Raw genomic sequence first — 11,591 nt, 5'->3', positions numbered from 1 at the left:
AGCCTTGAGCTAACATCCAATGCCAATCCTCCTCTATTTTGCTGAGGAAGATTGGCCCTTGGCTAACATCCATGCCCATCTTCCTCTACTTTATATGGGAAGCCGCCACAGCATGGCTTGACAAGCAGTGCATTGGTGCACGCCTGGGATCAGAACATGCGAACTCCGGGCAACCGAAGCAGAGTGCGTGCACTTAACTGCTGCACCACTGGGCAGGTCCCTGTCCCTACAATTTTATAGCAGTCATTTTCATAAAAAGACAAAGTTAGATTATCATCTTGAAATTTCTTTGCAACTGTTATTCTGTGATTCTACATATAGCTTTTGTTTCTTTTGTTCTCTTTTTATTAAAAACCTTTGCCTCCAATATACAAGCTTATTTTGTGTGTGAACTCAAAGTGAAGTTTCTCATCCTTTCCTCCAGAACCAGTGTCTACTCATCAATTTTCTCATAGCTCCATGCACCTCTGTATTCCTTAGGCTATAGATAATAGGATTGATCATGGGTGTGACTACTCCATAGAATAGGGCAATCTGTTTGTCAAAAGCAGAGTCTTTAGACGTTGGCTTTATATACGTGAAGAGAATTGTCCCATAAAACACGATCACCACTGTCTTGTGGGCTGAGCAGGTGGAAAAGGCCTTTTTTCTTCCTTCTGCTAAATTGATACTTAATGCAGTAGAAAGGATGAAAATGTAGGGTATACAAATCAACAGTAATGGGGTAGACAAATATATTACATTGCCCAACATTTATAGTAATCTCATTCAAGGTAGTATCTGTGCAAGCCAGCTTGACAAAGGCCAATATTTCACAAACAAAATGATTAATGACATTTTTTTCCACAGAAGGGCAACCGTACTGCAAGAATAGTTTCTGTCAATGAGTTGAGAAAACCCAATCCCCAGGAGAGAGCTGCCATCTGAACACAAAGTGCCTTGCTCATGATGATGGGGTAGCTCAGAGGCTTGCAGATGGCCATGCAACGGTCATGTGCCATCACTGCTAGGAGCACACACTCTGTGGAGCCCATCGTGAAGGAGCCAGACATCTGAACAACACATCTAGTGAAGGAGATGTTTTTTTCTTGTATAGGAAGTGTATCAGCATTGTGGGAATAAAGGAGGATGTGTACCAAATCTAGGAAAGATAGATTACCAAGGAAGAAGTACATAGGCATCTGGAGGTGGGAATCCAGGAAAGTTAGGAAAATCAAGGTGCTGTTCCCCATGAAGATCACCAAGAACATCATAAAAAGGAGTTTTTCAGCTCTTGGGTACTCAGAAAGTCCCTGCAGAATGAACTCAATCTCTGTCCAATTCATTCTTTCCATTTACTTTCTTATACCTGGAGTAATTCAGAAGAGAAAACTTGCATGTCGGTTTAGGGAGTCTGTATATTATTATAACATGAAGATAGAGATCCCTGGAGTAGGAGGGACAACAAGTACATCAGCACTAGCTGGAGTCATGGTCGTAGCTGTGAGTTTTGCTTTTTGAATTCTTCCTGTAGCTCATGTGGCAGGGGATGGAAGAAACAGTATAATTACATTGGTAGTTTATTAAAAATACAGGCTTCTGTATTCCATTTTCTGAGATTGTGATGCATAAGTTCTGAGGCAGGGAAGAACTATTAGAATTTTTAACAATCATTTGTTAATTCTGATTAAGTTGATCCTCAGACCCCACTTTAAATGTCTTTATTTTGGAGAAAGCATGCTTAATTTGTTTTCAAAAATCTATTTGATTTTATACCATGCCAATAATTAACAATACCATTGGTTTACAGTTTTATAATTTACAAATATGTTCACACATATTACTCATTTTATAATCTCTATAACTCTCTGAGGAAAATGAATTTCATAGGTGTAAAATATATATATAAACACCTTTAGTGAGCAAGCTACTATTCAAATGTGCATTTTCTGAGTTTAAATCCCTTTTGTTAGACTACACTCTATTGCTCTCCCCAAATTAATCACGTTGTCTAAGGAATGGGGATCAGGCATCTTTTGTAAATCATGCACTCCAGGTGATTCTAATGTTTTCTGAGGAGGTTAACCACCTATCTCGTGGAGTGCTTCCAGATTTTAGCATAGAGATGAATCATATGGGGAATCTTTGTAAAAGATTCTGAATCAGTGAGTCTGAAGTGGGTTATAAGGTCTGCACTTATGACCATGCACCCAGATGCTGCTGACGCTGTTTGTCCAGAGAACACACATGAGTAGCAAGGCCTTTTAGACTGTCTGTCTCCAATACCATTGGAGAGTGCCACTGGTGCTTCAATTGTGTGTAGGATTGTGATTGATAGTGCAAAAGCGAATTCTGGTGAGACTTGGAGGTGAGATTTCTGTCTAAATGTATTGTAATCAGTTTTGTGTTCCTTAGAGTATAGACATACAAGCAACCACATTGCATACAGAAGAGACCACTTTTTATTTCCGTCCATAGAAAAGTCATTCCTCTTCAATTGTTGAATTTCCAAATAGGGTCAATATTTTCCATAAACGAAATTTGAGGTCAACTCATGCATCTGAGTTGTGCACCAAAGAGCATGAAGGAAATGACTTTATTTTGAAAATATTTAAATAGTAAATATTAGTAGATGATCTTCTTTATAGTAAATAAGTTAAAGAATGTAATTTAGAAAACACCTCTTGATCCTCAAGGTATTCTACCTAGCTTTAAAAATATTCCTAGAGGGAAAAAGAATTGACCCAATGGATGAGATTCTACTTAGTGTTCTCAAACAATGGCTGTGTTGGTGGAGTGAAGTCAGAAGCATGGTGGAGTGAGCTGTTCCTTTAGCCTCTCCCCACCAAGATACAACCAAATGGACACTCATTAGCCAACAGAGGACACCCACACAGCACCATAGGATATCTGAGAGATCCACACAGCCATACGTCTGAAGGTGGGGGTGCTGGATTCCTAGGAAACAGCAGAAGGAGGTGAGTGAATCTCCTCCTCCTTCCCAGTGGCAGTGATCTGAGGCATGGGTCCTTGCGCAGCGGCTGGCGTATGACTCTGGATGAGATGGGGGAACAGGCAGGCCTCTGTGGGAACACTTTCACCTTCAGAATTGCATCACAGCCCTTGGGATTGCTTCGTACTAGGGCAGCTCAGCCCCTGCTTGGGTGTTCCCACCAAGACCAGTGGCCCAAGGGGACCATCAGTGAGTGCAGAGCAGGCTCACGCATGTGAAAGAAAGTGCCCCTCATCTCCCCTCCCACCTCAAGCACCAGCTCAGCTAGTCAGTCAGAGCAGTGGATCTGCACCAGAGTGCCTATGCCTGCATGTCAGACCCATCAAGCCGCAGTGGCCAGCAAACACAGATGAGCCCTATCAGTGCAACTTCCAGCAGATGGGCACAACTCCCAGAAGACAAAGAAGGCTCAGAAAACACAGCTCCTGCCCCCAACCTCCAGTGGTGGCAGATGGAATCTGCGACCAGATACTATGATTATGTGCTGGCAAAGGTCCACTTAATCAAACACTATGAAGAAATACATTAACACTCCACATCAGAAGGAAAATGACAAGACAGAAACCAATCCTGAAGACACAGAAATTTATAAGCTAAGTGATAGAGAACTCAAAATAGTTATCATAAAGAAACTCAATGAGTTACAAGATAAGTCAGAAGGGCAGGTCAATGAACTCAGGAATAAAATTAATGAGACGAAGGAGTTCTTCACAAAAGAGATTGAAACTCTAAAGAAAAAACCAAACAGAAATACTGGAGATAAAAAACACAATGAATGAGATAAAAAGCAATATAGAATCCTTAAAAAACAGAGCTGACATTATGGAGGACAGAATTAGTAATTTAGAGGACAGAAATATAGAAATTCTTCAGGTGGAGGAGGAGAGAAAACTAAGATTAAAAAAACTGAAGAAATTCTCTGAGAAATATCCAACTCAGTTAGGAAATGCACCATAAGGATTATAAATATTCCAGAGGGAGAAGAGTGGGAGAAAGCAGCAGAGAGCTTGTTCAAAGAAATAATAGCTGAGAACTTCCCAAACCTGGAGAAGGAACTGGAATTACAAGTACATGAAGCCAATAGAATTCTTAATTACATCAATGCAAAAAGACCTCCTTCAAAGCATATATTAGTAAAACCGGCAAAGGTCAATGACAAAGAAAAATATTAAGGGCAGCAAGGCAGAAGAGAATAATCTGCAAGGGAACCGCTATTGGGCTTCCAGCAGATTTCTCAGCAGAAATCTTACAGGCCAGGAGAGAGTGGAATGATATATTCAAAATACAGGCAGACAAAAACTTTCAGCCAAGAAAATTCTATCCAGCGAAACTATCCTTCAGATATGAAGGAGAAATAAAAACTTTCTCAGATAAACAAAAGCTGAGGGAATTCATCCCCACAAGACCCCCCCCCCCGCCAAGAGATGATCAAGAAGACCCTCATACCTGAAAGAAAAAGGAAAAGTTTTACAAATCCTTGAGCAAAGAGATAAATAGACAGACAAAATCAGAAAATTTCAGGGGCCAGCCCCAAGGCATAGCAGTTAAGAGCACACGCTCTCCTACTGGCAGCCCAGGTTCAGATCCCGGCTGCACACCGACGCACTGCTTGTCAGGCCATGCTGTGGCAGTGTCCCACATAAAGTGGAGGACGATGGGCATGGATGTTAGCTCAGGGCCAGTCTTCCTGAGCAAAAAGAGGAGGATTGGCATGGATGTTACCTCAGAGCTGATCTTCCTCACACACACAAAAATAAATAAAATTACTATAAACACTTCCTTTTAATCATAAACTCACAACACAAAAGAGAATAACTTTTGACAACAATGACATAGACAGGGAAGAGGTAAGAGTTGGAAGCTGATTAGGCTAATGGTGATAAGAGGCTATCAGAAAATGGACTATCTCATCTATGAGATTTTTATACGTACCTCATGGTAACCACTAAACAAAAACTCTGAAAGAGACACAAATGATAAATAAAGAGAAAACTGAGAACACCACTATAGAAAATCACGAAACTGAAATGGCAGTCAGATATAGAACAACTGGAAAACATGAGCTAAAATGGCCGTATTAAGCCCTCATATATCAACAATCACTCTAAATGTAAATGGATTCAATTCTACAATCAAAAGACACTGAGTGGCTGGACTCAAGACTCAACAATATGCTGCTTCCAAGAAACACATCTCAGTTCTACAGACAAACACAGGCTCAGAGTGAAGGGATAGAAGTAGATACTCCAAGCCTATGGCAAACAAGAGAAAGCAGGTGTTGCCATACTTATATCAGACAAAACAGACTTCAACATGAAAAAGGCAATGAAAGACAAAGAAGGGCAGTAAAGAGTGGTAAAAGGGACAATCCACCAAGAGTATATAACTCTTATGAATATATATGCATCTAACACAGGACAATGAAGTATGTAAGCAATTATTAACAGGCCTAACGGGAGAAATTAACAGTAACAGAATAATAGTATGGGACCTCACCACCCAATTTACACCATTGGATGATCATCCAGACAGAAATTCAACAAGGAAATAGTGGAATTAAATGAAAAACTAGACCAGATGGACTTAATAGATATATACAGAACATTCCATCCAAAGCCAGAAGAATACACATTATTCTCAAGTGCGCATGGAACATTCTCAAAGACAGACCATATCTTGGGAAACAACACAAGCTTCAATAAATTTAAGAAGACTGAAATCATATCAAGCATCTTTTCTGACCACAATGCTCTGAAACTAGAAACCAACTACAAGAAAAAATCTGAGAAAATCACAAACATGTGGAGACTAAACAATATGCTACTGAACAACCATTGGATCAATGAAGAAATCAAAAAATATCTGTAGACAAACGAAAATGAAAATACATCATACCAACTCTTATGGGATGCAGCAAAGTAGTCCTAGAGGGAAATTCATAGCAACATAGGCACACCTCAACAAGCAAGAAAAATCTCAAATAAGTAATCTTAAACTACACTTAACAGAACTAGAAAAAGAACAAATAAAGCCCAAAGTCAGAAGAAGGTGGGAAATAATGAAAATTAGAGCAGAAGTAAATGAAATAGAAACAAACAAACAAAAGTGGAAAGGATCAATGAAACTAAGAGCTGGTTCTTTGAGAAGATAAACCAAATTGACAAACCCTTAACCACACTCACTAAGAAAAAAAGAGAGAAGGCTCAAATAAATAAAATTAGAAATGAAAGAGGAGAAATAACAACAGATACCACAGAAATATGAAGGTTAATAAAAGAATACTATGAAAAACTATATGCCAACAATTGCATGCCCTAGAAGAAATGGATAAATTCTTAGACTCATACGACCTCCCAAAACTGAATCAAGAAGAAATAGAGAATCTGCATAGACCAATCACAAGAGATTGAAACAATAATCAAAAACCTCTCAAAAAACAAGTCCATCATCATCATCATGATCATCATCATTATACTTCTATTTCTGCATAGATTACATCATGTTCACCACCCAAATACTAATTACAACCCATCACCACACACGTGCCGAATTATCCCTTTCGGCCTCCTCCCACCCCCTTCCCCTCTGGTAACCACCAATCCAATCTCTGTCTCTATGTGTTTGTTTATTGTTGTTATTATCTACTATTTAATGAAGGAAATCATACGGTATTTGACCTTCTCCCTCTGACTTATTTCACTTTGCATAATACCCTCAATGTCCATCCATGTTGTCACAAATGGCTGGATTTCATAGTTTTTTATGGCTGAGTAGTATTCCATTGTGTATATATACCACATCTTCTTTATCCATTCGTCCCTTGATGTACACCTGAAATTTATACAATGTTATAAACCAATGTTACTGCAATAAATAAAAAATTTAAAAAAAAAATCCAGGACCAAATGCCTTCTTTGGAGAATTCTACCAAACATTCAAAGAACATTTAAGACCTATCCTTTTCAAACTATTCCAAAAAATTGAAGAAGATGGAATGCTTCCTAACTCAACCTATGAGGCCAACATCATCCTTATCACAAAACCAGGCAAGGACAGCACAAAGAATGAAAATTATAAGACAGTGTTGCTGATGAACATCGAGGCAAAAATCCTCAACAAAATAGTGGGAAACTGAATACAGCTATACATTAGAAGGATCATACTTCATGATCAAGTGGGATTTATACCAGCGATGCTGGGATGGTTCAACATCCGCAAATCAATCAATGAGATACACCATATTAACAAGATGAGTAATAAAAACCACATGATCATGTCAATAGATTCAGAGAAAGCATTTGACAAGATCCAACATCCATTTATGATAAAAACTCTGAATGAAATGGTTATAGAAGGAAAGTACCTCAGCATAATAAAGGCCATATATGACAAACCCACAGCCAACATCATATTCACGGTGGAAACACTGAAAGCCATCCCTCTGAGAACAGGAATAAGACAAGGGTGCCCACTCTTGCCACTCTTATTAAATGTATTATTGGAGGTTTTGTCCAGAGCAATTGGCCAAGAAAAACAAATAAAAGTTATCCAAATTGGAAATGAAGAAGTGAAACTCTCACTATTTGCAGATGACATGATTCTGTATATAGAAAACCTTGAAGAGTCCACTAGAAAACTATTAGAAAAAAAAAAAACTATAGCAAAGTTGCAGGGTACAAAATCAACTTACAAAAACCAGTTTCATTTCCATACTCTAATAAAAACTAGCAGAAAGAGAACTCAAGAATAGAATCCCCTTTACAATCACAACAAAAAGAATAAGATATCGAGGAGTAAACTTAATGAAGGAGGTGAAAGACCTAAGCACTGAAAACTATAAGACATTATTGAAAGAAATCGAAGAGGACATAAAGAAATGGAACCATATTCCATGCACATGGATTAAAATGTCCATGTTACCTAAAGCAATCTACAGATTCAATGCAATCCCAATCAGAAACCCAATGACAGTCTTCACGGATATAGAACAAAGAATCCTAAAAGTTATAAGGAACAGCAAGAGACCCTGAATATCAAAGGCAATCCTGAGAAAAGAAAAACAAAGCTGGAGGCATCACAATCCCTGACTTCAAAATATACTACAAAGCTATAATAATCAAAACAGCATGGTACTTGCAGAAAAACAGACACAGTTCAATGGAACAGAATTCAAACCCCAGAAGCAAAACCAGACATCCATGGACAGCTAATATTCGATCAAGGAGCCAAGAGCATGCAATGGAGGAAGGAAAGTCTCTTCTATAAATGGTGTTGGGAAAACTGGACAGCCAAATGCAAAAGAATGAAAGTATACCTTTATCGTATGCCATGCACAAAAATTAACTCAAAATGGATTAAAGACTTGAATGTAGGATCTGAAACCATAAAACTCCTAGAAGAAAATATAGTCAGTACTCTTTGACAGCGGTCTTAGCAGCATCTTTTCGAATACCATGTCTACTCAAGCATGGGAAACAAAAGATAAAATAAACAAATGGGACTACATCAGACTGAAGAGCTTCTGCAAGCAAAGGAAACCATGAACAAAAGGAAAGACAACCCACCAACTGGGAGTAAATATCTGCAAATTATATATCTGACAAGGAGTTAAGCCTATAAAGAACTCATACAACTCAACAACAAAAAAAAACAAACAACGATCAAAAAATGGGCAGAGGATATGAACAGACATTTATTCAAAGAAGATATACAGAAGGCCAACAGACATATGAAAAGATGTTCAACATCACTAATTATTAGGGAAATTCAAATGAAAACTACAGTGAGATATCACCTCACACCTGTCAGAGTGGCTGTAATCACCAAGACAAAAAATAACAAATGTTGAAGACGATGTGGAGAAAAGGGAACCCTCATACACTGCTGGTGGGAATGCAAACTGGTGTAGCCGCTATGGAAAACAGTAGGGAAATTTTGCAAAATAATAAAAATAGAAATAACATACAGTTCAGCTATCCAACTACTGGGTATTTATCCAATGATCTTCAAATCAATAATTCAAAGAGACTAATGCACCCCTATGTTCGTTGGAGCATTATTCACAATTGCTAAGATTTGGAAGCAACCTAAGGTGCCCTTCAACTGATGAATAGATGAAGAAGATGTGGTGTATATACACACACAATGGAATACTACTCAGCCATAAAAAATGAAAAAATCATCCTATTTGCAACAAGGATGGACCTTAAGGGTATTATGTTAAGAAAAATAAGCCAGACAGAGAAAGACAAACACTGCATGACTTCACTCTGATGTGGAAGATAAACACATAGAGAAAGACAACAGATTAGTGGTTACCAGTGGGGAAGGGGGTTGGGAGGTGGGCAAAAGGGGTAAAGAGGCACATATATATGGTGACTGATAAAAATTAGACTACTAGTGGTGAGCACAATGCAGCCTATACAGAATACTGAAAAATAATAATGTACACCTGAAATTTCAGTTATAAGCCATTATGACCTCAATAAAAAAAAAAGGCTGCATTTCTGCTATAGGATTTACCATTTCTCTCTGTGATAGTCATTTGCCAACAGGTTATGCTGCTTTCTATGACAACTCCAGTTTACAATGGTGAGACAATTTAATCAGCATAATGGAACTTTAATATATCTATTGGCTGTGGAAAGGAGGACTCTCATCCAGGTTAAGCTGCACCCTACTTTGTAGGCACACATTCCAAAGAGGGAAGGAAGGGTTGGGTAGGGCCAGATATATCTCTATTTGGTGCTAAGATTGGAATTTGGTTGACTGTAGGGGCGTATATCAACCTACTCAATCTGGAAATAAAATTCTGATGGAGGCTTTCAAGGAGCATCAGTTGTCTAGGGTGTGTACTGAAGATTTTGCAGGGATGATGTGAATGAGGTCAAATGCCCTCTCTTTGCTTTCGTAAGAATCTCCTAAAAGTTGATTCCTATCTGGAAATTACTTGCAAAAAATAGTTATGATGTGCATTTGGCACCCTCACAGCCCTGAGATAGTTGCAAAAAAATTTCACTTGTAAACATTTACAAGAGAAACCATCAATCCGCTTTAATGCTTTCAACTGGTGGTGGGAGTGGGGGGATGGTGATGGACAATGTAGAGGAAATTATTTTCATTACTCTTGCAATGCTGGTGCAACTTTTAAGAAGCAATCAACAAACACTCTGTTAATAGTATTCTGCCTGGAATTTCTTCTCCATTTAAGTACTTCCCTAAAATGGATTGCACAAATCTAGGACCAAGAGAATGAAGATTTTTCAGATTCTTGACACTTTCTAATAAATCATTTTCCATGGGTTCTGTATATTGGATAATTCTGTTTTCACTAGATCTTTGCCATTATTGGATATTATCTTTCAAAACAGTTTTTCATTCTTGGCTAATGCTATGGAAATTGTCAAATAATCACAGTACACTCATTTGATGAGCCATTATGCACCTATTAATATGGCATTTGTGAGAAATTTGTGTTAACACAAAAATGATGATTAAATTATGTTAAAATGATTAAGTGAAAACAGAAACAGAACAACAGCGACAGCATTGTTTGCAAGACAAAACCAAAACCAAAACAGGAAAACCTAGATGGAATAGAAAGAACGGAAAGTAATATCCAGAACATTAATGATTATCTTAGACACATTTTTTCTACTTTTCTGAATTACCCAAATTCTAAAATAAATATGCATCAGTTAAAAATATAATAGAAATGAGAAAACCGATGAAGCTGGTGTCCAGTTATGTTATGAAGATTAACTCAGAGTAAAAAGTGTTAAAACACTTTAAATAGTGCAGGGATTGTCTTAAGTGTGTAGAGACTGCACATTGGGGCTGAGCTGTACTGGTGTGCCCTGTCCAGTTATCCACGGGAAACTACCATTTCTGGTGGACCTAGAACACTTACTATCTCTATTCTCATAATCTTCCAGGTCACAGTGTTTATTGTTTTTAGGAGGTACATCAAGATAAAGAACTTGAGTTCTTGACTTTATCCTATAATCTCAAAAGAGATTGCAGACCACTGATGCCTAGAACAGACTTGTCGCTAGAAGATAAATTCTTGTCTGTAAAGGCTCTGAACTGGCCTGGATCATAGCCATCCCCTAATTTCTGTCTTCCACCCCCTGGTCTTTTGTAATAAACAACCACTCTGTGGTTCAATGCTCTGGGACTTAATCTGGGTGCTGTTTTCATGATGTAATATACCTGAGGAAAGTGTGTGATATTTTTTACCCAACCCAGAAGTCAAGCACTCGAAATTCCTATAAATTTTTTTGTGATGTTTTATTAACTTAGCTACTTGAAGATCTAATATATGAAGTACTAAGATTTTTCAGTGAAAAACACAAAGCATCGTACTCTAAATTCTCACTAGAGAAAATAATCCTGTTATCCTCTCCAGGTCTTCTAAAAAGATCAGTGAAGACAACTGATAATGTGCAAGGGTTAGTGGACTTGCCAACTCTCAATTGATAGATTTTCATGAACTCTAATCTTCAATTAATATACCACGAGGAAAGATGTATTATTTTAGCTCACTAGGAGAAGAGTAATTGACATGTGTGGTCCTGTTATCCTAGTATGTATAAGTCAT

General features: G+C 38.0%; 1 pseudogene; it reads right to left on the bottom strand.

The window, feature by feature from the left end:
- Positions 1-408: 408 nt before the first annotated feature.
- Positions 409-1,334, bottom strand: LOC131393672 (olfactory receptor 13C7-like; annotated as a pseudogene).
- Between the last annotated feature and the right edge of the window lie 10,257 nt (positions 1,335-11,591).

Source organism: Diceros bicornis, chromosome 28 (assembly GCF_020826845.1).
Source record: "Diceros bicornis minor isolate mBicDic1 chromosome 28, mDicBic1.mat.cur, whole genome shotgun sequence".
Classification (NCBI taxonomy): domain Eukaryota; kingdom Metazoa; phylum Chordata; class Mammalia; order Perissodactyla; family Rhinocerotidae; genus Diceros; species Diceros bicornis.
Note: the sequence above shows the minus strand (reverse complement) of the source record. Positions and strands in the feature narration are given on the sequence as shown.